The sequence below is a fragment of the Eriocheir sinensis genome, chromosome 28 (genome assembly GCF_024679095.1).
Source record: "Eriocheir sinensis breed Jianghai 21 chromosome 28, ASM2467909v1, whole genome shotgun sequence".
Classification (NCBI taxonomy): domain Eukaryota; kingdom Metazoa; phylum Arthropoda; class Malacostraca; order Decapoda; family Varunidae; genus Eriocheir; species Eriocheir sinensis.
This window is the reverse complement of record NC_066536.1, coordinates 5,715,516-5,741,979: the sequence shown is the minus strand read 5'-3', so window position 1 is coordinate 5,741,979 and position 26,464 is coordinate 5,715,516. Positions and strand designations below refer to the sequence as shown.

The window sequence follows — 26,464 nt, the reverse complement described above, 5'->3', positions numbered from 1 at the left end:
TCTCACGCCACCTCACCTCGGCATGATGGGTTAATGTAGCCCAGTATTGTACATTTTATCACCCATTTTATTCTATGAACTTTTTAGACACATATTTATAGATTTTACTTTAGTCAGCCCTTTCGTACAGTTCATTTGGTGCCATTATGACCATGGTAGTTGCGGCGCCATAACGGAACATCCCAATCCCTCAATCATTTAGAGTGATGTGTAGGATGGACGTCACTTTTCCCGCCTCACCTTTGTCTGTCACACTTGTTTCCACTCATGCGAGAGTCTTCATTGCTTACCTACCTACATACATGATATCCATACATCCATACGTACAAGCATTCATTCATTTATTCATTCATTCATCCATTCATACATACATACATACATACATACATACATACATTCACAAACAATCCAGTACACGTATGTCGGTCAGTGGGAAGTTTGCCAGAAGCTGGAAAGGAGTCAGGTGTTCACGACTATGTTTGTTTGTTAAAGCGTGAGCGTGTGTGAGTGTAAGGGTTGTAGAGCACACACACACACACACACACACACACACACACACACACACACACACACACACACACACACACACACACACACACACACACACACACACACACACACACACACACACACACACACACACACACACACACACACACACACTCGCTCGCTCATCTTACATTCATTGCTTCGCCCTCCTTCTCTCCCACTGGGAATCCATATCACTTTGGAGCACTGTGGTGGCAGAAAGGAAGACCAGGGAAGGGAGGGGAGTTTTATTGTTTGCTACACCTGCCCGCCCGCACCTCCTCGGCCACACCGGTGTTAGTCTGTACAAGCCGGCTCATCGCTCCTCTTTGTTATCTCAGCGCCGTGGGCTGTCGTTGTTGATTTCTTTTTTTATTCTAACGCCTTTTCTGGGTAATGTTATTCATGTTATTCATATATTTATAGCGTTCAACAACAAAGGAGTAATATTGCCAATTGAAATGTGGTTGTGTCGTACGCCTTATCTTTCCGTGCCGGGCTCTTCAAAAGAAAACAAATATTTTTTATTTTACATATAATCGGCTGGCCGTTCTCTTTGTAGAAATGAATAATGATTTATGCTTAGAAATATCAATCACTTTTATATAAATAAATCGAAGCTATATATAATTATAAAAAAAATACTGTGCATCAGAGAAATAGTAATATCAGCAGAATGTTTCCTGAAGTTGTCTGCCCTGAGCCTGAAACTAACGTGCGCTGCTACACGCTGTAAACCCTAGCGGGGATGTTCAGTTTCTTGCTGGCTCCAGTGAGCTCGAGAATGGATGCATCAGTAAGCTTTACCAACGGCGTGGTCTGCTTCCTCCTGCCTCGATAGTTCTGTGGCCGCCGCTCGTCTTGCTCTTGATGAGGGGCAAGGAGAGGTGGTGGTGGTGGAGGTGCTGGTGGTGGTGGTAGTGGAGGTGGTGCTCCTGGGTGGAAAACAGACAAGGTGGGAAGGGAAAGGGTAGGATGTAGCTAGATGAATGCAGATATATGAAAACCACGCAAAAGGTTGATGAGGTAGAAATGTAGATGAGAATACACAAACCTTAAAAAAAAACCTATAGGAGAAAAAGGTAATCGGTTGTTATGTTTGTATAGTGAACTTTATAACACACGAGATCTTCACATGACATATTGAACAGGTCATCTGAAATAAATCATGTGCTCAGTTTTCTTTGAATGGAATCACCGGAAAGGTGTGCCACGCGTACGTATACCTGCAGTGTTGATAAAAACGTATCTTTCAATAAAAAAACAACAACAACAATGCTATAAAAGGGAGTTAGATAGAAATAAAATATCTTATCCAGAACCCGCATACCTTGTGTTTGTTTGCTTGTTTGTTTGTTTGCCTTTTTGTGCGTGTGCTGTCGTTGGTGTCGCTGATTAGTCCGGCAGTAATTTCGCCGCCACGTCGCCTCCTTTTCCTCATTACGACATTGCACTTGTATTTTCTGTACGCGTAATTGCAACACTAACAATGGGATGATGCCCGAGTCGATGGTGGTGGTGGTGGTGGTGGTGGTGGTGCCTGTGCAAGTGTTGATTTTCATTTTTCAAGACCTAGAAAGTGGGTCTGTTATGTCATTATATCTTTTATTTGTGAAGTTCATTCCGTTTTAAAAAGGAAATGATGCTTAACAAAGGAGAAAAAGAAAACTTGCAAATTCCTGTGCCAACATGAACGTCACGGCGGAGCGGGAACACGATCGCAACTTCAAAAGGGAAGATAATATAAAAGTTACCGACAGCAGTAATCGGATCACTTTCCCTCAGCTTGAAGTGGAATTTCCGACTCGAGATTAACACTTGAAACCTTTTGGTGGTGAAGCATTCGTGTGACTGAAGGCAACCAACGCTCGCAGTTTCCCCTGTCAGGCAAACACTCCTTCCAAGGGAGGGTCGTGAACACTCACTAAATCATCTCTCAAAGCCAGAAAGACTTTGGCGGAAGAGCTTCACCGAGACTCGATCCTCTGCTGACACCCAATCTCCGCGCGTAAAGAAAACTGAGCAAAGGATGTCGCGGAAATCATGTCAATCCTTAGAGCCATATTCTTAAACATTTCGTCGTCCAAGCACACTCATTTGGCATGGCTTTCGTAGGGGTTATGGGCCTTTCCAGGGGGTAGTTTAATGACCCTGGTGATAGTTTGGCCCTTCTTCTAAACCCCGAAACCCCCAAAATAATCCCTAGAATTCGATTGATCATGTTTTCGTCCTTTGCAAATAGTTGATGTGGGTGTTGGTAGCGTTTAAGAATACCGCCCTTAGTTCAATGAGTGCGAAGTGTGGGAAGGTATTGGCTTAGTGTGTTGGAGGCTGGTGAAGAGGGTGAACTTAATTGTGGTTTTAATAAGTAATAGGATAGGTGTCGTTATAGCTTTTCAATCAAGTTTCCGAAGAGATAGATATATAGATATATGATAGATAGATAGACAGATAGGCAGAGAAAGAGAATAACGGATAGATAAAAGGGAATAGATAGATAGATAGAGAGAGAGAGAGAGAGAGAGAGAGAGAGAGAGAGAGAGAGAGAGAGAGAGAGAGAGAGAGAGAGAGAGAGAGAGAGAGAGAGAGAGAGAGAGAGAGAGAGAGAGAGAGAGAAGCAAGGACGAGAGGGAGAGCGAGAGCGAGAGTGAGACCGCTCCAATTTACTTTTCGCTTTAAGGAACGGTGTGAAATAGCCAGCTTGAAATTGGGCCGAAGAAACCTTTAAAGCGGCTCCACCTGGGGTTGAGGGGCGCCGTTTTCTCAAGCAAAATATAATAACGGCGCGGTGAAGGGAACGACGCCAAGGGAAAACGGGAGGTGAACGGAGAAGCAGCGAGGATAACGAGGGGGAACGGAGAAAGAGGAGGAGGAGGAGGAGAAAAAAAATGCGCGCTTGTTACAGATGTTTGATTTTTTCCTTGTTTTTGATTGTCTTTGTCCTTGTTGTTCTTGTTCTTGTGTTTTGAAGTGATGTAGGAGTTATTGATCCAGTTGTGAATATGGTGAGGCTATCCATTACTGTGTTCTCGTGTTATATATATAGATGTTTTCTTTCTTTCTTTTTGATTGCCCTTATTGTTTTTGCTGTTGTTGTTGCTGTTGTTGTTGTTGTTGTGATAAGAGTGATTGATCTAGTTGTGAGTATGGTAAGGCTATTCATTATTGTGTTGGCGTTGTATTTTTTTCTTTTTTGTTATCGAAATGATTAATGGGTTTGTGTACCTAACGCTGGTGAGCCCTTGTTTGGGGGGGAAGGGGGGGGAGGGGCGGATGGTGGAAAATGTCAGAAGAGTCTTAGGGTGGAAATGTCCGCCAGAACGATAAAGGTAAAAACGATGCTGCTTATAATGACGATGTTGATGATAATAATAATAATAATAATAATAATAATAATAATAATAATAATAATAATAATAATAATGATACAGTAGTGAAAACCTTATTGAGTCATCTTGTTTGCAGTCTTTTAATGGGCAATGATTTCTCCTCTTTGTCCTACGCCTCACCTCTCCACATTGTTGCCCTTTGGTATAAAAACTTAGACGATATACGAATTACCCTCAGCGAGTAAAAAAAATAACTTTAATATTGTTTTGGAGAAATTACAAGTATACCGATTTTTTTTTTTTGGTATGACGTTGTATTTGCATTTTCTGTCAATAAACTGTGTGTGTGTGTGTGTGTGTGTGTGTGTGTGTGTGTGTGTGTGTGTGTGTGTGTGTGTGACAGACGCATTAATAATCATGTCGCCTGCCTCCCAGTCCTCCTCCCATATAATCCCTTTTTTCATTCGCTCAGTTTTTCTCTATTTACTCTATTTTTCCATGTCTCCTTTCCCCTCCATGTCGTTACGTTTTCCTTTCCCTCTGCGAGTTCATCCTTTATCCTTTGCTTCCGTGTTGCTGGAGGTCACTCTATTCCAATATCTTTTCCTTTTCGATTGCTCTTTGTTGTCTATTCTTCCTTCTATTTCAACCTCCTGTTATCCATAGTCACCTCTTTCCCTCACTCTCTCAGTTCACTCCGACCAACATTCCTGTTCCCTTCCCTTTCTTTCTTGACTCAGTTCCTTCCCTTCTGATCTCCTTTTTCTCTCTCTCTCTCTCTCTCTCTCTCTCTCTCTCTCTCTCTCTCTCTCTCTCTCTCTCTCTCTCTCTCTCTCTCTCTCTCTGTTCACTCCTCTGCTCTCCTTTCCTTCCTCTGCGATCTTCTTTTTCTTTCCTTCTGATTGTTTTTTTTCCCTTCCTTCCTCCAAGCCTTGTACATCTCCATCATCCTTCTCTTCGTTTTTTTCTCTCTCTCTGTTCACTCCTCTGCTCTCCTCTCCTTCCTCTGCGATCTCCTTTTCTTCCCTTCTTATTGTTTTTCTTTTATTTCTCTTCCTTCTACGTCTTCTCCATTATCCCCTTTTCTTCTTCGCTCTTTGCTCGCTCCTCCCCGCTGATTTCCTTTCCTTGTTATTTCCATGTTTTTCCTTCTGATCTTCTTTATTATTATTTTCCATCCTTACATCATACTCCTTTTCATCTCCTCCATCATTCCCGCTTCTTCTCTCTTTCCTCACTCTTCTGCACTCCTCTCCTTTCCTTATGATATCCTTTACTTCTCTTCTCAACTTCTTTATTACCCCTCCTTTCAGCATACCCTCTCTTCTTCTCTCTACGAACACTCTTCCTTCCTTCCTTCCTTTCTATCCGTCCTTCTCGCAATCATTCCCTTCCCTTCTTGTCTCCTCTTTTAACTTTCATCCTTCCTTCTCCTTCAGTATCCCTCATCTTCTCTCTCTCTTTTTGCTCACTCTTCTACTCTCCTTTCCCTTCCTCGCGGTCTGCTTTTCTTGGCGCCCTCCCTCGCTTCCTCCTTTTACGCAGCGTCGCTCCATCATGCGTCGAGAGCGCTACACAAACCCACCATTCAGAGCAGCGCCAATGTCCTGTTTGTCGATGGCGTCCGCAATCACCGTGTCTTTTTACCTCTGACTCCCCTCCCTTCCCTCCCCTCTTCAGTGGTGTAGCACAGCGTTAACTAACATGACGTTCCTCTCTCTTTTAATAAGGAATTCATTTACATACATTTCATCTGCCTACACATACTCAAATCCATTTCGTCCTTCTTTGACTAAAATGACGTTCTCTCCTTTAATAGGGAATCCATTTACGTTTTCACACTCAATTAGATTCATTTCATTCTCCTATTCAGTTGCGAGTCGCGTTAAGTATCCACATTACCTTTTTTTCCCTTATACTGAAAACCCATCCATTTAATTTTTCTATTTTACACACGTACTTCCATCTCATCCACCTATACATATAAATTTTTTTCATTACATTCATAACTCATCCACATCATTTCTGTAATACACCCACCCACTTCCACCTCATCCACCTATACACATTAACATTTTTCATTTCATTCATAACTCATCCATATCATTTCTATAATACACCCACCCACTTCCACCTCCACATTAACTTTTTTTCCTTACACTCATAACTCATCCACGTCGTCTCTTTTAATATACACACTCGCATCCACCTCATCCACCCAGTCATCTATAGCATCCACTTTAACTTCTGTCCCCTAACTCATCCACGTCATCTATCTACTTTACCCACCTACTTCAGCCTATAGCATCCACTTTAATTTTTGTCCTCTAACTCATAAGTCATCCACGACATCTATCTACTACACCCACCTACTTCAGCCTATAGCGTCCATTTTATCTTCTTTCCCCTTACTCAGAAGTCATCCATGGAATCATCTGTCCCCTCGCCCCTCTATACCTATCTACTCATCCTCCTCCCTCCTTCCTCTCAGGCACACGATCACACCCAAATGACCTTTTCTTTAACACATAACCTATGCATTCACGCACTCATCTACAACCCCCCCACTCCACACACACACACACACACACACACACACACACACACACACACACACACACACACACACACACACACACACACACACACACACATCATCCCCCCCCCCCCCTCTCTACCCACCTGCCCGCCGAACCACTCATCCCAGCACTAACTCGGGTTCCTCTTCCATCTCTCTTCAGTTTATGGTTCTGGAGTGTGCCATTGCCTTCACACACTCACACACACACACACACACACACACACACACACACACACACACACACACACACACACACACACACACACACACACACACACACACACACACACACACACACACACACACACACACACACACACACACACACACACACACACACACACACACACACACACACACACACACACACACACACACACACGAGAGGCGAGCCATAACGTCGTTTATCATTGCCCAAGCGTTGACTCGAGGAGATACCTAGAGACTGATGTGGACTTTAAAGATAATATACTCTCTCTCTCTCTCTCTCTCTCTCTCTCTCTCTCTCTCTCTCTCTCTCTCTCTCTCTCTCTCTCTCTCTCTCTCTCTCTCTCTCTCGTCCGCCACACAAAAGACAGCAACACACCTTTATGGGCAGTCACGCGGTGTTGTCACGTTTTTTCCATCGGTCGCCGCGGCCCAATTAAGCCTTCCGGTGGGGGCGTGTCTTTAACCTTCGTCTCCTGCTCCCTCTGGCGTGAGATGTCCTTTTATCCCTCTTCTCCTTCTCCCTCTAGCGGCAGGAAACGGTAGTGTTAGTCTTTGGTTTTAAGCGGCCCACACATTTTCTATCATGTAATTCAAATGTGGAGGAAAAAACCGTAGAATAATGCGAGGATAAAATCATGTTATTCTTGACGTCCAATGCGCTGAGCTCTCGACCGCCTCCTTCTCGTTCACGATGTCCGCCAATCCCGTCAGGCCAGGGACGAGAACCTGAGCACAAACAAAAAGGTGAAAAGTCCTGCCGCGGCTGATCTGGGTACTGCTCCTGCCATTGGTTCTCATTTTAATCTGACATAAAAAGCAGAAAAAATCCGTTAGCGAAATGTTCAGAATGCGTCCCAGTGATTGCAGCGAGTCAAAAGTTTGGGGGCTCTGTAATTACTTGAATATATTTTCGGCGCCAGTAACCCGCTATCACCACGCGGGGCGCCCGACATACGCCGGACGAAGCCGCCCGAAGCTGCCATTAGGGATTAGTGACGCGTGGGGGCTGTGTCTTAGTAGTCATAACAAGAAATTCCGGGCTCAGAAATGTTTAGTTACAGCGATTTCAGTGTGTGTTGTATTTACCTGGTTGTTGTGTGCTGGGCCTGAACATTTTTTCTTTTACAGTAAAGGAAACAGCCCAAGTACAATCAACACACACACACAAAAAAAAAGAAAGCCCGCTAATTGCTGCACTCGTATGATCCTGTTTCCATATCTATACATGTACTCCACTGTATGTATATGTAACACAAGAAGTCCTTACCCCTCCACCACATACATACCACCCTTTCACACTTATACATGTACCATCTAATACATAATAAATAAAACATCAAAAAACACGAACCAACACGTATCCAAACAGCGAATCTTCCACCCACTCGTCCCTTTTCATCCTTCTCCCGCGTCTCCTCCATGTTTTCCTCTTACACTCACGCAATACAAGGAGAAAGTGTCAATCGGGCCTTGCGTAGAGGCGATGGCGGCGCAATGAATGTGAGATGAGTGAGCGTGTTTGTGTGCTGGAAGGTGGTGGGGGCGGTGGCCGGGGAGAGAATGGAGGGAAGGGAAGGAGTCAGGGAGGGATGAGAAGGATGTAGTGGGGTCCGCATTCTGGATTGTGTCTAAAAGTGAAGGTTGTGGCTTTGAATGGTCCCTCGCTTCAGTCCCTCGCTTCGTCCCTCGCTCAAGTCACTATACCATGAACGACGTTGTTGGGGGTAAGGGAAGCAGCTACCCAGGGAAGATGTATGAGGACCCCGTGTGTTTGAGAGGAGAGGAGAGGAGGGCAAGGGGAGTGTTAAAAATAGGTGGCATGTAAAATTGTTCCTCCTGCGTCCTATGAGATTCTTGAGTGTGTGAAGCGGAGAATATTGGAGAGAGAGAGAGAGAGAGAGAGAGAGAGAGAGAGAGAGAGAGAGAGAGAGAGAAAATAACGACGATACACAAAACAGCAGTAGTATGAACACACAAAAAAAACAGATGTAGAAATTAATGACAAGCAAACACACACACACACACACACACACACACGACCCCCCCCACACGACCCCCCCACACACACACACGACCCCCCCCCCCCCCCTCACACACACACACACACACACACACGCAAACACCTGTATATTCTCCTTCCCATTCTCTTCTCTGCCTCCTGTCTCGAAATACAAGGGTGCTATTCGGACATGACCTGGATCCTTTTAATTCCTTTGATATCGGTTTAATTGTCGTTCGCCACAAATCCCCCTCCGCGCCACGTTCGCCCAAGTGCGTCCGTGATCGTTGGGCGAGCTTTTCATTTTGCGTCCGTTTATTGTTATGGGGACTTATACAACGTGCTCGGTAGACAGTTACAACGGGATCACGCTAAGTCTTCCTTGAATCATGATATATTTTTTTTTACGCTTTCCTTTCAGTACTACAAAAGTAAAAGCAGGTGTTTCGTTTTATTTTTTTCTGTTTTCTTTCCCTTTTTGTCTGTTTCTGTCCGTCTGCCTGTCTCTTTCAGTAGGGTGCGAAGATTCATTGTAAAAGCAAGGGTTTCTTATTTTTATTTATATTTTCAGTCTGGCTCCATTTCTGTTTGTGTTTCTGTTCGTCCGGCTGTCTGTCTGTCTCGCTTGTTTACAGAGAGGAAAGCATTACCGTGGCTTGCAACGTAAGTGGTTCCGATGGTCTGCCGTTAAAGGAAATCGTTAAAGGAAATGTAAGATGTAAAGTTGTTTGCATTTGAACTTACGAATATATTTTCCTTGCTGGTGTGACGGCATTATTTTTCCTACACGTTAAGCTGTGTTGTTATATTGCGCGCGACACAACCACCGCATCTGTCCACAATACTTTCTTTAAGCTCTTCATATGTGTGTCAGTTCTGTTTCAAATTTTTGGTTAACTCTGCCAATGAAGGAGTAATTTCCATATCCTTTTTAACGTTACATTCAACATAACCAAGCGTAACAAGTATTTCTCCAAGTGCTGATCTCTCTTTTGGCAGCTCATTTCTATTTGCATTTATAGGAGCAGTTCTGAGTGGGCTTTTTTGTTTTCTTTTTTCCCCCTTGAACTATTTCCTCTACTGTAAACAAAATGTACTGCCAAGTTATAGTAATAGGAATAATTAATAGCTCAAATAAACAACTGAATAAAAACATAAGTAGAAAAAGAATATAAGTGCCATGGCGTAAATCTCCGTCGTGTTACGTGTGTATTTGTACCCCGTTGCTGCCGCCCCGCTTGTCCACACACTTCCTGCGATGACTGATCTGTTTACCGAGCAGGCGGCCGATGCGACGCGACCCGGGGACACTGTGACCTCCTGTGTGTGTGTGTGTGTGTGTGTGTGTGTGTGTGTGTGTTAGGGAGGGAGGTAGTGGTGTGTGACGCGTTGAATGGGGTCGGTCAAGGGGCGTGTAGATGGAGCGTGTGGTAGCTAATGGATAAATGAATGATGTTGATGGATGGATGGGACGGAGGAACAGGCTTGCGTTAGATTAGGTAAGTTTGGCTTAGGTTAGATTAGGTTACGACAGGAAGGGATTAGCAAGTGAAAGAGTATGTTGATGAGGTTGGGGGCGGGGTAACTGTGTGAGGTTGGGTAGTGGGGTGGATGCAGCAGTAGAGGGAAGGGAGGAGGACCATTGCCGCAAAGACACGATGATTGCGGGCGGCACCGACAAACAGGGACATTGGCACTGCTCTGAATGGAAGGTTTGTGTAGCGCTCACGACGCATGATGGAGCGGTGCCGCGTAAAGGAAGGATACTAGGGAGAGAGGGAGAAGGAGGGAGGGAGGGAGGCAAGAAAAGAAGGTCAGGAAGGGAAAAGAGAAGTTATGTAAAAGTGAGAAGAAGAGAATAGGAAGAAAACATGTGAAATAATAGCGAAGAGCTTAGATTGTCAGTGAAGTAGAGGGAAGAAAAGAAGTCAAACAAAGAAGGAGAAATGGAAGAAAACATTGGGAATATTGGCGAAGAGAGAGAGAGAGAGAGAGAGAGAGAGAGAGAGAGAGAGAGAGAGAGAGAGAGAGAGAGAGAGAGAGAGAGAGAGAGAGAGAGAGAGAGAGAGAGAGAGAGAGAGAGAGAGAGAGAGAGAGAGAGAGAGAGAGAGAGAGAGAGAGAGAGAGAAGAGGAATAATTGATTTTTTGTAAAGAGAGGAGGGAGTAAAGATGGCCGGCACTTAACATTGCAAGATAATTGAGTTAAACCAGAAAAAAAGCCCTCAAAAATATTAATCCCTAAAAGAGTCATACCTTCATAATGTTGAGGAGTCCACATCACGATAAACTAACTGTATTTCTTTTACTTTATTTTCCTGCATTTTTTTTTTAACTTTTGCTCTTTCGTACCACTGGTTTCGTATTACGTTTGCCGCATGAGTGAGTGTGTTCGCAGGCGTTATATAGTTCATCTCAGGCCCACCAGGGGAAGGGAGGAGGGAGGCCGAAGCTACAAGGAATTATTACTTGGGGAACATGGTAACGTTGAAATCTACACTGATAACTTGAGTAGAAAAAAATAAAAAAAATCTGCGTGTCTTTCTCTATGTTTCCGTGTGATGATCCTGTGTGTCTGTTTTTTTATATATATATAGAAAAGGAGATAGTTCAAGGGCGTGAAAAAAAAGAAAACAATAATGAAAAAAAAAGAAAAGAAAGGCCGCTACTTACTGCTTCTGAATAGAGTACAGAGGAGTGGTACAGAGGAGTTTGTTGATTATGTGTGTCTGTTTTTTTGTATGCTTCTTTCTGTGTAGCAAAAAAACTGAAATTGTGAGTAAAGGGAAATAAAAGAAAATAATGCTGAGAAAGAAGGAGTAAAGGAGTAAGGTAAAAGAGAGAAAATAAAAATAAAGCATTGGGATAAGAGGGAAGAACTGAGATTGTATGGGATTGTACTGTATGAGTCTACCTGTCTGTGTCTGCCTGTCTGCCTGTCTGCCTGCTTTCATACCTGTCCTTCTGTCTCTCGGTCCTGCATTTTTATTATTTCATTCTCTACTATGCAAACGAGGTCACTTCACCACCTCCACTAACACCACAAATTGCTAACTCGCCACCATCACCACCAAATACTCTATACTGCGGTTTGTCACTCCCTCCCACCACCACCACCACCACCGCCACCACCACCACCACCGCCACCAGGTTGAGTTATCTTCCACACTCAATTAAGACCGATCATGGCTGTGGCACCTTCAATACTTGGCCTCAATTTATCAACGCCAGACCACTACCGCAGATGTGTGTGTGTGTGTGTGTGTGTGAGAGAGAGAGAGAGAGAGAGAGAGAGAGAGAGAGAGAGAGAGAGAGAGAGAGAGAGAGAGAGAGAGAGAGAGAGAGAACGCAGGCAGTAAAGTGTGATATATAGAAAGGAACACTTTGATATAGTACTTCAATTTCCTTCCTTTTTACCCCTTGCCTCTCTCTCTCTCTCTCTCTCTCTCTCTCTCTCTCTCTCTCAAAGAAAATTTTGTTTGTTCTTCTTTACCACCACCACCACCACCACCACCCCCATCACTACCACCACCACCACCACCACCACCACCACCACCACCGTCACCACCACCACCACAACCACCACTACCACAGACACCACTACTACTACTACCAGACCTACAACAATACCACCATAGCAACCACCATCCTTACATAAGACTCATCACCACCAACAACAACATTTCTTTCTTGGTAACCGTTTTTGTTCTCCCTTTTTTTATCCATTTTCCAAACTTAATAACTTCTTCAGAGACAGACGAGACAGTTATTAACCTCCAAGTCTGTCTTCAATTGCGTCTTTTCTTTTTCTCGCGAGAGCTCTTCCGCCCTCGTTCCAGGTCATATTACAGACACTCCCAGAAACATTACCTCGCGGCGGTGCCCACGGGCGAGAGACCTGTACATGAAGAGAAGAGGCTGCTCGGTGCGGGACTGAAATATAGAGACAGAGAAATGGAGATAGAGAAATGTAGACACGTATTCGTATAAATAAATAAATAGATAAATAGATAGGTAAATAGATAGATAGATAGATAGATAGATAGACAGATAAAGGTAAAGGTGAGTGCATTCGATATTGCTGCGCGTGGCTGCGGGTCACGTCTCCAAATCGTCGTCCCTTTGAGCCTGTGGTGGGTAAGAGCCAATTACCCCGGGACACGGCCCAGTGTGAAATCCGGGCTTGCCTCAGTTTGCCTTCCCCAAGTGTCCCCAGGTACCAATTTATCGACCAACCCGAAAGGGAGGATGAACAGGTCGGTGAGCTGCACGCCGACTGCCAGGGCTGGGATTCGAACCCAGGCCTGTAGAGTCGTAGCCAGGCACGCTGACCATATGATAAGTAGACAGACTGATAGATAGATAAATAGATACAAGTAGGTAGATAGACAGGGAGATAGACTGATAGATAGACCAAACGAACGAATACCGTTTATGGTATTATTTGCAAAAAAAAATAACATTAGCAATGGAAGTATTGAAAGTTCCCTCAATCTTTATTTTTCATTACGAAGCCGCACTTTGATTACACAATGTTGCTATTATTCCAGTCATATATAATGGACATGGACACATTAGACTCAGTGCAGAGAATAATACAAAGCTATTCATGAGTTGAGAAATATGCCCTGCAGTGATTGGCTGAAACACATAAAAGACTGTACCCTTCTGCCTCCATTCCTTGCCTCCCTCCCTTCCTTCCCTCCCTCCTCATCCTCCGTTCTCTCTCTCTCCCTCCTCCTTCTCCCTCCCTCCCTCCCTCCCTGCCATGAATTTTCAGTGTTTAGAAAAATTAAAGGTATAGAGTGACTGAAGTAAATGAAGGGATTTAACAAAGATGACTGCAATAAAGTTGTTAAAGTGAGTGCAGTATGGGGTGTGTAGTAACGGGTATGTTGGAATTATTTATAGCTGATTGACACATGGAGAGGGTCAAGTCACCTCTCCCCATGCAACTGACCTCTATTCTGACCTCTCGTCCTCTTTTCTTATGTTCGGAGCAGCGTCTAGCGGGCTTATGTTGTTGCTGCTCTCTGTTTCTTGTCCTTGAGCTGCCTCCCTTGCGGTAAAAAAAAAAAGAAAGAAAAAAAAAACCAGCCAAGACTTGACATACTTACCGGGTAGTGGATGAATGGATCAGACTTATCGGTAGTCGAGTGGTGAGTGCATAGACGATCCAAACTTTCAAGGAGGCTGCATAAATTCGAGGCTGGGGAAGATAAATGGTGATGGGTTTAGAGGAGGAGCTGCCATGCGTTCCCAGACCAGGCTTTTAGGCGTGTGTGCGTACGTGTGTGTGTGTGTGTGGGTGTGTGTGGGTGTGGGTGTGGGTGTTAAGAAGCAGCCATCAGTCACATCATGCAGTTCAAAAAATAAGGCGAGTCAACTTAAGGAGATGATAATAAAGGAGAAAAGAGGAGGAATAGACGGAGAACTTAAGGAGATAACAGTAAAGGAGAGAAGTGAAGGAAAGACGGATAAAAAGGGAGGAAAGAGGAAATTGTAACGTAAGGAGTTTGTATAAGAGAGAAAGGAGGGAAAAATGATAACAATGTAGCAAAGAAGAGAGAGAGAGAGAGAGAGAGAGAGAGAGAGAGAGAGAGAGAGAGAGAGAGAGAGAGAGAGAGAGAGAGAGAGAGAGAGAGAGAGAGAGAGAGAGCGCAGGTAAACAGGTAAACAAGAAATTTCTATAACTCAGGAAGAGGTTGACGGCGTATGAGATAAAAGAAAATGAGGTTAAAGGAGAGAAAAAAAGAGTATGGCGAGGAGATGGCAGGTAAGGAGGGAGGGAGGGAGGAGGAGGAGAGAGAGAGAGAGAGAGAACGGAGGGTGAGGAGGGAGGGAAGGAAGGGAGGAAGGGAAGGAATGGAGAGAGAAGGGTACAGTCTTTTATGTGGAAGGAGTTGGAAAATGATGAAAGAGAGAGAGAGAGAGAGAGAGAGAGAGAGAGAGAGAGAGAGAGAGAGAGAGAGAGAGAGAGAATGTTATAGGGAGGAAGAAGCAGGGAAATTGAAACACTACATCAAACTATTGTTTTTTATATATCACACCATATTGCTCTCTCTCTCTCTCTCTCTCTATATATATATATATATATATATATATATATATATATATATATATATATATATATCTATCTCGCTCTCTCTCTTTCTCTCTCTCTCTTTAATAACGGAGATGAAAATGATGATGATGGTGATGTGAGCTGTGGTGGTGGTGGTGGTGGTGTCTTGGTGGTGGTGGTGGTGGTGGTGATGGTCAATGTCAAGGAGGTTTAAGGGGTCGTGGTGATGGTGGTGGTGGTGGTGATGGTCAATGTCAAGGAGGTTTAAGGGGTCGTGGTGATGGTGGTGGTGGTGGTGGTGTTGGTGGTGTGGGGGCGGGTACAGTGATCATGGTGGTGGTGGTGGTGGTGTTGGTGGTGTGTGGGTGGGTACAGTGATCATGGTGGTGGTGGTGGTGGTGGATGTTTAAGGGGTCGTGGTGATGGTGGTGTTGGTGGTGGTGGTGGTTCACTGTGCTCAAGACTATAATCAAGAATGACGGTGCTGCTGTTGTAAACTTGCCTGCAAAAAAATGATAGAGAAGTTCGGAAAATTGAAAATAAAGGGAAAATGAGCAGAGAGAGAGAGAGAGAGAGAGAGAGAGAGAGAGAGAGAGAGAGAGAGAGAGAGAGAGAGAGAGAGAGAGAGAGAGAGAGAGAGAGAGAGAGAGAGAGAGAGAGTCAATTTAGTTTCAGCTTAAAGCCTCGACACCCACTGGCCAGATTGAAACGCTGGAAAGAGTTTAGCATTTAAAGCAAGACTCACCTTAGGCGGGAAACGACCTCAATCAACGCGGACTCTTTGGGTTGAGTATGATGACGCTAACCCCCCCCCCAAAAAAAAAAAAAGAAGTGTGAAAAGATGTAAATAAAAAAACAACAACGCAATCCAAATGGGTGTTTCCGTTGTCTTATTTATTTTATTATTATTTATTTTTGTCGTTTTATTTTTAGCTTATTTGTTTTTTATTTGATTCCTTAACTTGAGTATGATGATTATAAACAAATGAATAACAATGATAAACAAAACACGCACGAAAAGAGGTATATAAAAATAAAAAGAAATCCATGTGGGTGTTTCCTTAGTTAGATCATTTTTCTTTTTCTTTTACTTTTTCATTTTGGGATTTTATTTGATTATGTTTTGGTCATTCAACGCCGACCTTTTTTTTTGTTGGCTTGAGTGTGATGAGAAGCCAATGAAAGAAAACGATAAACTGAATAAGAATGAAGAGAAATAGTTAAAAAAAGATAAATCCCATTGCGTGTTTTCTTCGTCCGTTTTTATTAATTATATTTTTCTGTTTTATTTTTAGTTCACTGAGTTTTTTTTACATGTATCTTATTCAGTTTTTATTCTATTGTTTTTGTTACTTATTTTTTCTACTCTATAAGTAAAATACGGTAACATGTAAGTTCTCGTTATTTCGTTTGCTTGTAAATATAGAATGAATAGGAGGATAAGATGAGGAATAAAAAAAGCATAGGATGAGTAAAAAGCGAGGAATATAAATAGGAGATGAGGAATATTTTTACATCAATCACTGGGCTCTATTTTGCTCGTGGCCGCGGGGAGTAAACAAAACACATGTGCTCTCCGTTGTGTGGGCGTGGACGTGAGAGAACGGCGGGAAACAGTATAGAAGGTAAATAATCTCTCTCTCTCTCTCTCTCTCTCTCTCTCTCTCTCTCTCTCTCGTCTTGTAATTCGAAAACTCCCATAAATTCTAACAAAACAATAACTGGGTCGACGCCTCAAGTTTATACGTGTGTGTGTGTGTGTGTGTGTGTGTGTGTGTGTGTGTGTGTGTGTGTGTGTGCTTCTTTGTTGTCGTCCTCATTTTTTTTTTGTACTTCATTTCTCTATTGTATTCTGTGTATCTTTTGCTCGAGGGTCGATGTGTGTTTGTCTGTTTGTGTGTTATAGTGATTTTCTGTCCGTTTTCTTTGTCTGTTTGTCTCTTTGAACCTCTGTAACTTTATGATGTGTGTGTGTGTGTGTGTGTGTGTGTGTGTGTGTGAGAGAGAGAGAGAGAGAGAGAGAGAGAGAGAGAGAGAGAGAGAGAGAGAGAGAGAGAGAGAGAGAGAGAGAGAGAGAGAGAGAGAGAGAGAGAGAGAGAGAGAGAGAGAGAGAGAGAGAGAGAGAGAGAGAGAGAGAGAGAGAGAGAGAGAGAGAGAGAGAGAGAGAGAGAGAGAGAGAGAGAGAGAGAGAGAGAGAGAGAGAGGGGAACATTTTTGGAGCAATTTGAAGCATATTTTGGAAGTTGCATCAGTTTCGTTGAGTTGGCAATAACCGACTTCTCATATAGGGAGAGCGACCTTGGACTACGCCTGAGAGTGTTTGACAGATTCATGCATTCACTGTACCGAAGGGATGGGGGAGGAAACTGATAAGGGAGGAGAGATGTAAAAGTTGATGGATCGAGGGAATGGGTAAGTAAATTAATGAAGAGAGATATTTAGCAGGGATCCCTGGCTGTGTGATACCAGACTTGTTGTTGTTGTTTGTGATGTTGACCTTGTAGAATCCGGGAAAGGTTGCCTCGAGAATCAGGAAATAAATCAGAATGTGCAGAGGAAATAGAATCGGGAATGCTTACGAATTTGCCGCTTTTATGAACTTCAGAGAGAGAGAGAGAGAGAGAGAGAGAGAGAGAGAGAGAGAGATGAAGCGTTGGTAGATATGGCCGAACAAGTTATTGCACTCAGACCCGGTAATTGAAGCTTTGTTGTCAAGCCTAAAAACTAGCTTGTGAAGTATGTCCTACAATGAGAGAGAGAGAGAGAGAGAGAGAGAGAGAGAGAGAGAGAGCAGGTAAAAAATTACAGCTTAGCGGAGTATAATGTGTGACACGCTGATGAACCGCTTCGGCGCTGCTTCGAACCCTTGCCCCGCGACCCTCGGCCTCACAGCAGCCTCAGTGTCGCTCAGGCTGTGGACGCGGGAGGCTGTGTGTGCTGTGCCGCGCTGTGTTGCTTCGCCTCGGCCGCTTCTTTCTTCTGGTCTGAGCACCTTGCACGACACATCCACGGCATCTGTTGTTGGACACAGACCCGGTAAGAGAGATGGTTGGAGGTAGATAAACAGATTTATAAATAGATAAATAGATGGAGAGAAAGTTGGAGAGAATTGATGAAAAATAGTGTAACCATTTACTTGGTGCAAAGAATAGGTATGACTTTTTACATTTCCTAGGCGAGTGGTTGAAAGATTATATATATATATATATATATATCTATATATATATATATATATATATATATATATATATATATATATATATATATATATATATAGAGAGAGAGAGAGAGAGAGAGAGAGAGAGAGAGAGAGAGAGAGAGATGGAAAATAGTATAGACATTTCCCTGTTGCAAAAATACATATGACTTATATATCAAGGCTACTTGTTTTTAAACTTCCATGCAAGGCAAAGAAAGGAAAAGAGCTAATGCGCTTACTAAATACTAAAAAAAGAAGCTTCAATACTTAACTGCGCGAACATTTGGGTTTTTGATTACTAATGGCAGGTCAATCCAGCCGTGCACAGCAGTGTCTGAAATTTATTATCGATTAGCGAGATTGATTTTTTGTTTTTTTAATATGCGCCGCTCTCGCTCGCTTGATCTTGTGCCTTTCCCCGCCTGCTTTACATACCCCTTCCTCCCTCCCTCCATCCTTACCTGTCTTACTTCTGCCTCCCTCCCTCCATCCTTACCTGTCTTACCTCTCCCTCCCTCCCTCCCTCCATCCTTACCTGTCTTACTTCTGCCTCCCTCTTTTACTCATTTCCTCACCTCATCTTTATTTGTCTTTTTTTCTCTTTCCTTCTTCCATTACTCTAGTTTCTCTTATGCCTCCTTCATACCTTATTTTCTCTCCCTTTCTGTGTTACCTTTCTGCCTCACTCCATCCCTTCCTCCCATCCTTTCTTACCTCCCTTTCTCCCTCCCCCTCTTTCCGTATGTTACCTGCCTCCATTCCTCCCTCCAATCCCTAACTCCTTGTCTTACCTCTTCCTCCCTCCCTCCGTCCCATCTCTCCCTTCCTGTTTTACCTTTCTGCCTCCCTCCATCCTTTCCTCCCATCCTTCCGTCCCTCCCTTTCTCGCCCCCCCTCTTTCCGTGCGTTACCTGCCCCCATTCCTCCCTTCAATCCCTAACTCCTTGTCTTACCTCTCTCTCCAGCACTACATCCATCCATCCATCGTTCCCCTCTCCCATACGTCGCTCCCTCTCTTACCGCTCATCCTCCCTCCATTCCTCCCTTCCATCCTTCGTTTCATGTCCTACCCAAGGTCCTCCCTCCCTCCGCTTTTCATCTCTCACATCCATTTGCTCTGTGGACGGCATGGGGATACTCGTCGGCCTCTCGTGGATTACTGCTTGAAGGGGGGCGTGCCGTGCTTCTCGCTCTATCCTTCCTGCTACGGGGCGGTTATCCGAATGCTTGAAAGGTTGATGCGTTGAGTGACTATATGATTGGTATTACAAGACACTTTGCCATCTCACATCACCTATTTCTAAAGGTCAAAGAGGGGATCAGTCGGGTTTTAATGAGTGTTTCTTTAGGTTCATGGTACAGAAGAAGGGCCAGACTACCACCAGGGTCATAAAACTACCTCTGGAAATGCCCACAACTCCTACGAAAGCCTTGTCAAATATGTGTTCTTTGGCGGGGAAATGTCTCCTAATACGACCCTATAAGTACATCCTCCCGAAATTGACCTCTCTTTCGGCCACCTCTTTTGATTCTTTTTTTTTAGGAGCAGCAAGTAGCAGGCTTTTTTTTTTATTATTGTTTCCTTTTTTTGTGTCCTTGAGCTGTCTCCTTTGTTGCATAAAAAAATCAATAAAGAAAGACATTCAGTGGAGATTCATGGAGTGTACTGACTGAACCTTTAATTAAACGTCCTCTTAGTCTTTGTCTTCAATAGTGTGGCTGATTTGTCCTTTTTGATTCGTTCCTCAAGGCGTGGTTAGTTGGCTTTGTTAATTTTTTCTATATCACTTTTAACGACCGAGTTTTGTAATATGTCGATTTAACTCCGTGAAAATCCAACACTTCTACAAACTCCGCATGGATGAAAAAGACAAACTAGCCACACAGCTGCGCATAACACTGACACGACGTCTAAAAAGTCTGCTGGTGTGTCTTCAAAAGCGGCGGCGGTGGTGGTGGTGGTGGTGTCCTATATAGCAGAGTCCATGAAACACGTTAACCGTAGATAGAAGACTGATGATGGGTGGTGACTTTCTCGAAGGACACCAATTTGATGAGCGAGTTAGGTATGGTTTACTTATTTTGGGGGACGGTTTAATATTTCTTACAGTACCACCAAAGAAAGAAAGAAAGAAAGAAAGAAAGAAAAAAAATTAAAGAAGGAAAGAAAGAAAGAAAGAAAGAAAGAAAGAAAGAAAGAAAGAAAGAGAGAGAGAGAGTAAAACAGAATGAAAGAGAGGCAGGCAAGTATACAGACAGACAGACAGAAAGAAAGAAAGAAAGAAAAAGAAAAAAAAGGAAAGAAAGTAAAAAAAAAGAAATAAGAAAGAAAAAAAAAGAAAACGAACACATTTATTTAGGGCAAACAATCCTTTTTTTTTTAACCTTGCCTAATATTTAAGTTTTTAATTACTAATGTCAGGTGGAAAATTATCTTACCTATTCGTTGGTGTCATGTTAACTTCTCCCATACCTCTGCCTGACCCTTTTCCCCACCTTATCTTTGCTTACATATGTCTCTTTCTCTCCCCTTCTTCCATTACTCTAGTTTCCATTATGCCTCCTTCATACCTTATTTTCTTTCCTTTTTTTGGTTTGCTTTCACTCTCTATCCTTCTCTCTCTTTCCCTCTTTCCCTCACCCCATCTTTATTAATGTCTTTTTTTCTCTTCCCTTCTTCCATTACTCTAGTTTCCCTTGTGCCTCCTTCATGCCTTCTTTTCTTTTCTTTTTTGCTTCGCTTTCACTTTCTATCCTTCTCTCTCTTTCTCTCTTTTCCTCACCTCATCTTTATTAATGTCTTTTTTTCTCTCCCCTTCTTCCATTACTCTAGTTTCCCTTATGCCTCCTTCATACCTTATTTTTCTTTTCTTTTTTGCTTTGCTTTCACTCTCTATCCTTCTCTCTCTTTCTCTCTTTCCCTCACCCCATCTTTATTAATGTCTTTTTTTCTCTTCCCTTCTTCCATTACTCTAGTTTCCCTTGCGCCTCCTTCATACCTTATTTTTCTTTCCTTTTTTTCTTTGCTTTTTTACTCTATCCTTCTCTCTCTTTCCCTCTTTTCCTCACCTCATCTTTATCAATATTTTTTCTCTCCCCTTCTTCCATTACTCTAGTTTCCCTTTCGCCTCCTTCATACCTTCTTTTCTTTTCTTTTTTGCTTTGCTTTCACTTTCTATCCTTCTCTCTCTTTCCCTCTATTCCTCACCTCATCTTTATTAATGTCTTTTTTTCTCTCCCCTTCTTCCATTACTCTAGTTTCCCTTGTGTCTCCTTCATACCTTATTTTTCTTTCCTTTTTTTCTTTGCTTTTTTACTCTATCCTTCTCTCTCTTTCCCTCTTTTCCTCACCTCATCTTTATTAATGTCTTTTTTTCTCTCCCCTTCTTCCATTACTCTAGTTTCCCTTGCGCCTCCTTCTTACCTTATTTTCTCTCCTTTTACCTCGTGTGGTCTTTATCCTCTTCCTTCTTTCCTTCTTTTCCTCACCCCATCTTTGTTTGTCTTTCTCTTTTCCCTTCTTCCATTATGTTATTTTCTCTTGTACTTCTGTCACACTTTTTTCTCTCTTTTTTTTTTCCCTCGCTTAGCTTTTATTTTCCTCCCTCTTACCCTCATTTCCTCACCTAATCATTGTTTATTTATGTCTTTCTCTTTCCCTTTTTCCATTACATTAGTTCTCTTGTGCTTCCATTTCACCTTATTTACTCTCCCTTTGGTTCACTTAGCCTTCATCCTCTTTCCTCTTTCCCTCTTTTCCTCACCTCATCATTGTTTATTTGCGTCTTTCTCTTTCTCTTTTCCATTACATTAGTTCTCTTGTGCTTCCATTTAACCTTATTTACTCTTCCTTTGGTTCACTTAGCCTCCATCCTCTTTCCTCTTTCCCTCATTTCCTCACCTAATCATTCTTTATTTGCGTCTTTCTCTTTCCCTTTTCCATTACATTAGTTCTCTTGTGCTTCCATTTCACCTTATTTACTCTTCCTTTGGTTCACTTAGCCTTCATCCTCTTTCCTCTTTCCCTCTTTTCCTCACCTAATTATTGTTTATTTGTGTCTTTTTCTCCCTTTCCTTCTTCCATTATGTTAGTTTCCCTTGTGCCTATTTTACGCCTTATTTACTCTTCCTTTGCTTCACTTAGTCTTTATTCTCTTTCCTCTTTCCCTCTTTTCCTTACCTATCATTCTTTATCTATGTCTTTTTCTCCCTTTCCTTCTTCCATTATGTTCGTTTCTCTTAAAACGCCACACTTTTTTTTTTCTCTTTTCGCCTCGCTTTTTTTTTTTTACAGTGCAAGGGCGTAAAAAAGAAAAAAGAAAACAATAATGCAAAAAAAAAAAAAGCCCGCTACTTACTGCACTTTGCTACTAACTGTTACCTACTTTGTTTTTATCCTCCTCCTCCTCCTCTCTCTCTCTCCCCCTCTCGCTGTGTCTTTCTCTCCCTTTTTACTCCATTTCGGTAACTTCCCTCATTCCCGAAGAAGACAGCTAAAGCCCCTTCACCTTCATCTCCTTTGCCCATCCCATTATCTCATCATCGTCGCATCTTCCACCCTTTCACTTTCTTTGTAGCTCTCTTTCTCTCTGTGCTCTCTCTCTCTCTCTCTCTCTCTCTTCCAATACGTTTCCTTCCCCTTATCTTTATCTCCCTATCTTCACGTCGCTCTGCCTTGCTTGTTCTTTCTTGCCTATTCCATTATCTTATCATTGCTTCGTTCTCCCTTTCTCTCACTTTCTTTGTGTGTGTGTGTGTGTGTGTGTGTGTGTGTGTGTGTGTGTGTGTGTGTGTGTGTGTGTGTGTGTTTTCTATTCTCTTCCAACACATTACCTTCTCCTTCATCTTTATCTCCTTATCTCCATTTCGCTTCGCCTCTCTTTTTCCTTCTCTTTATCCTCCTCCCCTTTATCCAACACGCTACCTTCCCCTTATCTCTGTCTCCTTATCTTCACTTAGCCTTTGCCTATCTTTCTCTTTCAGTCTTCCTCTTTCTCTCCCTAATATCTCATCAACATCACTTCTTTCTCCCTTTCTTTGTTTCTCTGCGTGTTCTCTCTTTTCTTCTCTTCCAACACGTTTAGTTACCTTCCCCTTATCTCCTTATCTCCTCTTCGCTTCGCCTCTTTTTTGCATCTTCCTCTTTCAGTCTCCCTCTCTCTTCCCCTCGCTCTTTATCCCCCTCCCTTCTACCGTGTCCCCCTTCCCCCCCTTCGGACCCACTCTCGCCGCCGCCTGTGTCCCGGGATTTGTAGCGAATGCATCAGGCTCAGCACATGATTCTCTTTGTGATGGGTCCATGAAATATTTCGCGAGCGGACCATTTCTCTCTTAATTTTCTCCGCCGCTTCAACCTTTGTGCATATGCTTACAGATCCTCCCTCCCCTCCCCTCCTCACTCTCCTCCCCTCCCCTCCCTCCACCCAAAATAAATCTGTATAGTATTGTTTTGTTGGTTGGTTGTTAATTTATTGTATTTGTGTGTGTGTGTGTGTGTGTGTGTGTGTGTGTGTGTGTGTGTGTGTGTGTGTGTGTGTGTTATCTATCTATCTATCTATCTATCTGTTTATCTATATTCGTTTTCAATTTTCTTTTTTTGTATTTTTTTTATGTTGGACTTCCCAGCAGGAATTTCGAACACGGGTTTAGAGGAGAGAGAGAGCTTGATAGAAAGATAGAGGAAGAGAGAGAGAGAGAGAGAGAGAGAGAGAGAGAGAGAGAGAGAGAGAGAGAGAGAGAGAGAGAGAGAGAGAGAGAGAGAATGTCATAATCGTACGCCGTGAAATGAGGTAATAAGATAATAAATGAATATGCAAAAGATATATAAGAAAACAATAATTAGGTAAGATAATGAATGAAAAGAGATTAGTATAAAATAAGTGAGTATATATAAAAAAAAAACATAAAACACGTAACTTTTTGGAAAATTTCAATATAGGCTACTTTTTTCCAAGCCAGAATTATTATAAGTGCCCTTAATAGTCCTTCTCAAACATTTTTCCACGCACGTTCTTTCGTTATAATGATATTCGGGTACGACCTCACATTATTTCCCAGCCAAAATTATTGCCAGTGTTCGGAACAGTCACTTAACAAACATTTTTCTTCACAACCACTTTCGTTAATACAATCAGGGCACAGCTTCATATGTTTCCAAACCAAAATTACTGCAACCGTCCTGAATAGTCTCTAACCAACATTTTTCTACACAACTACTTTCGTTAATACAATCAGGGCACAGCTTCATGTTTCCAAACCAAAATTACTGCAACCGTCCTGAATAGTCTCTAACCAACATTTTTCTTCACAACTACTTTCGTTAATACAATCAGGGCACAGCTTCATATGTTTCCAAACCAAAATTACTGCAACCGTCCTGAATAGTCTCTAACCAACATTTTTCTACACAACTACTTTCCTTAATTCAATCCGGGTACAGCTTTACACGTTTGTTATGCCCTTTAGCTGCCTCCATTGACGTAAAATATAGCAACCTTCCACCTCCGCCCGACACCTCTCCCCGCCCAGCACCTCTCCTCACCTGTGTTACCAGATTATCGTACTCAGAACATCGTATTTTCCTGTTTCTGACTCATAACAATTGCAGAAAAACATCGAAAATTAACCACCTGAACTCTAATTGTAAATGTATATCGTCATCAGTGTAGGCTCGACAGTTTTGGACCTCAAGCAGACGAAAAAAAAATGCCTAGTACGACAATTTGGTAACGCTGCTCCTCACCTGTACTTGTCATTCCTGTAGGTGCCAAGGGACAAAGAGGGGCATCATTAGCAAGTGTAATTTTCGTTTCGTTCCCTACCGCTGCTGCACGTTGCCGCCTCCACAAGTTTGCATATTATTTCTTTTCATATGATGAGTGGAGGCTGAAGGACTTGAATTCTAAATGGGATACAAGCTAGGAATAGACAGACAAGGGACCACAATTCTAAAAGGGGTACGAGTCGAGAGGAGCCAAACCAAGGAGCAAAATTCTAAATAGGTGGAGTAATATCAATGCGCCGAAATTCTAAAAGGGGTACAAGTCGAGAGGAGCCAAAGCAAGGAGCAAAATTCTAAATAGGTGGAGTCATATCAATGCGCCGAAATTTTAAAAGGGGTCCAAGTCGAGAGGAGGCAGATATACAGGACCACAATTCTAAAGGGGATACGAATCGCGAGTAGGCAGACCACAACTTTCTAAAAGGGACGCAGATCGAGAGTAGCCAGGGCCAGAATTCTGAAAGGGGTACGACAGAATTATGAAAGGGATAGATACGAATTAAAGGAGACTGACCACGATTCTAAAATGGGTACAAGTAGGGAAGTAGCCAGGACCAAAATTCTAAAAGGGGTACGAATTGAGAGGAGACTGACCACGATTCTAAAATGGGTACAAGTAGGGAAGTAGCCACGACCATAATTCTAAAAGGGGTACGAATTAAAGGAGACTGACCACGATTCTAAAATGGGTACAAGTAGATAAATAGTCAGGACCATAATTCTAAAAGGGGTACGAATTGAGAGGAGACTGACCACGATTCTAAAAGGGGTACAAGCAGAGAAGTATCCAGGCCCATAATTCTAAAACGGGTACAAGTAGAGGAGTATCCAGGCCCATAATTCTAAAACGGGTACAAGTAGAGGAGTATCCAGGCCCATAATTCTAAAACGGGTACAAGTAGAGGAGTATCCAGGCCCATAATTCTAAAAGGGGTACGAGGAGAGAGTATTCAGACTAAACACCACATTTCTAAGCGGGACAGGGGAGTCGTATGATAAAGTTAGCGCCACAGCAGTAATTTGGAGCGTTTTGTCACCCCGCTAATAGGCGAGGAGGATGACGAAAACACCGCTACTCTGCAACAATTATAGTGGGGCGTGTGTGTGTGTGTGTGTGTGTGTGTGTGTGTGTGTGTGTGTGTGTCATGTAGTTTTCCAAGTATATATAAAAATGAAGCTAAAAATACTTGATAATAAAAAAAATAATGCGTGTTTCTTTGTCTTTTTTATTACGTTTTTTGTCTACTAATATAACTGGAGAGAGAGAGAGAGAGAGAGAGAGAGAGAGAGAGAGAGAGAGAGAGAGAGAGAGAGAGATGGAGATTGAAGTTTGGGTGCGTTAATATAAAGCTTTCGTGCTCTAAATCTGGCCGGATGTGGGAGGCGTGTAAGGGCTAATGTAGGGCGGGGATTACTCAGGGTGAGGGACGCGGAAAACGGGAACATTCGGGGCGGAGTATAAAGAGCAAGACGGACGGATGGGAAGGAGCGGAAAGGGGAGAGCACTCAGAGGAGGTAGGAAAAAAAAGAGAAGAAACGAGAATAGGAAGGGATATATAAGGTAACAGGTATGGGAGTAGCAAGATAAATGAAAGTGAGAGATCAAATAATTAGATAAAAACAAGACACGAAGAAGGGAGTAGTGGAGAGGGGAATAAGAGGGCCAGGAGCAGAGCAGGTACGATAAAAAAAGGAGGAGGAATAGGAGGTAACATAGAAGGCAAAAGATAAAGGAGTAATAGGAGCAAGAACAGGAGGACGAAGGAGGGAGTGGA

At 42.8% G+C, this 26,464-nt stretch overlaps 1 protein-coding gene across 3 annotated transcripts in view; it reads left to right on the top strand.

Annotated features, from left to right (window-relative positions):
- LOC127004411 (dipeptidase 1-like) overlaps positions 1-26,464 on the top strand; it is a 154,261-nt gene that overhangs the window by 25,739 nt on the left and 102,058 nt on the right. The window contains exon 1 of one of the 3 annotated variants that reach the window (XM_050872072.1): positions 17,616-17,745. The exons of 1 other annotated variant lie outside the window; for it this stretch is intronic. The gene's annotated coding sequence lies outside the window, so the exon portion shown is untranslated. Of the gene's footprint in view, positions 1-17,615; positions 17,746-26,464 lie in introns of those variants that run through there. One more of the 3 variants, XM_050872073.1, reaches the window with a different exon arrangement.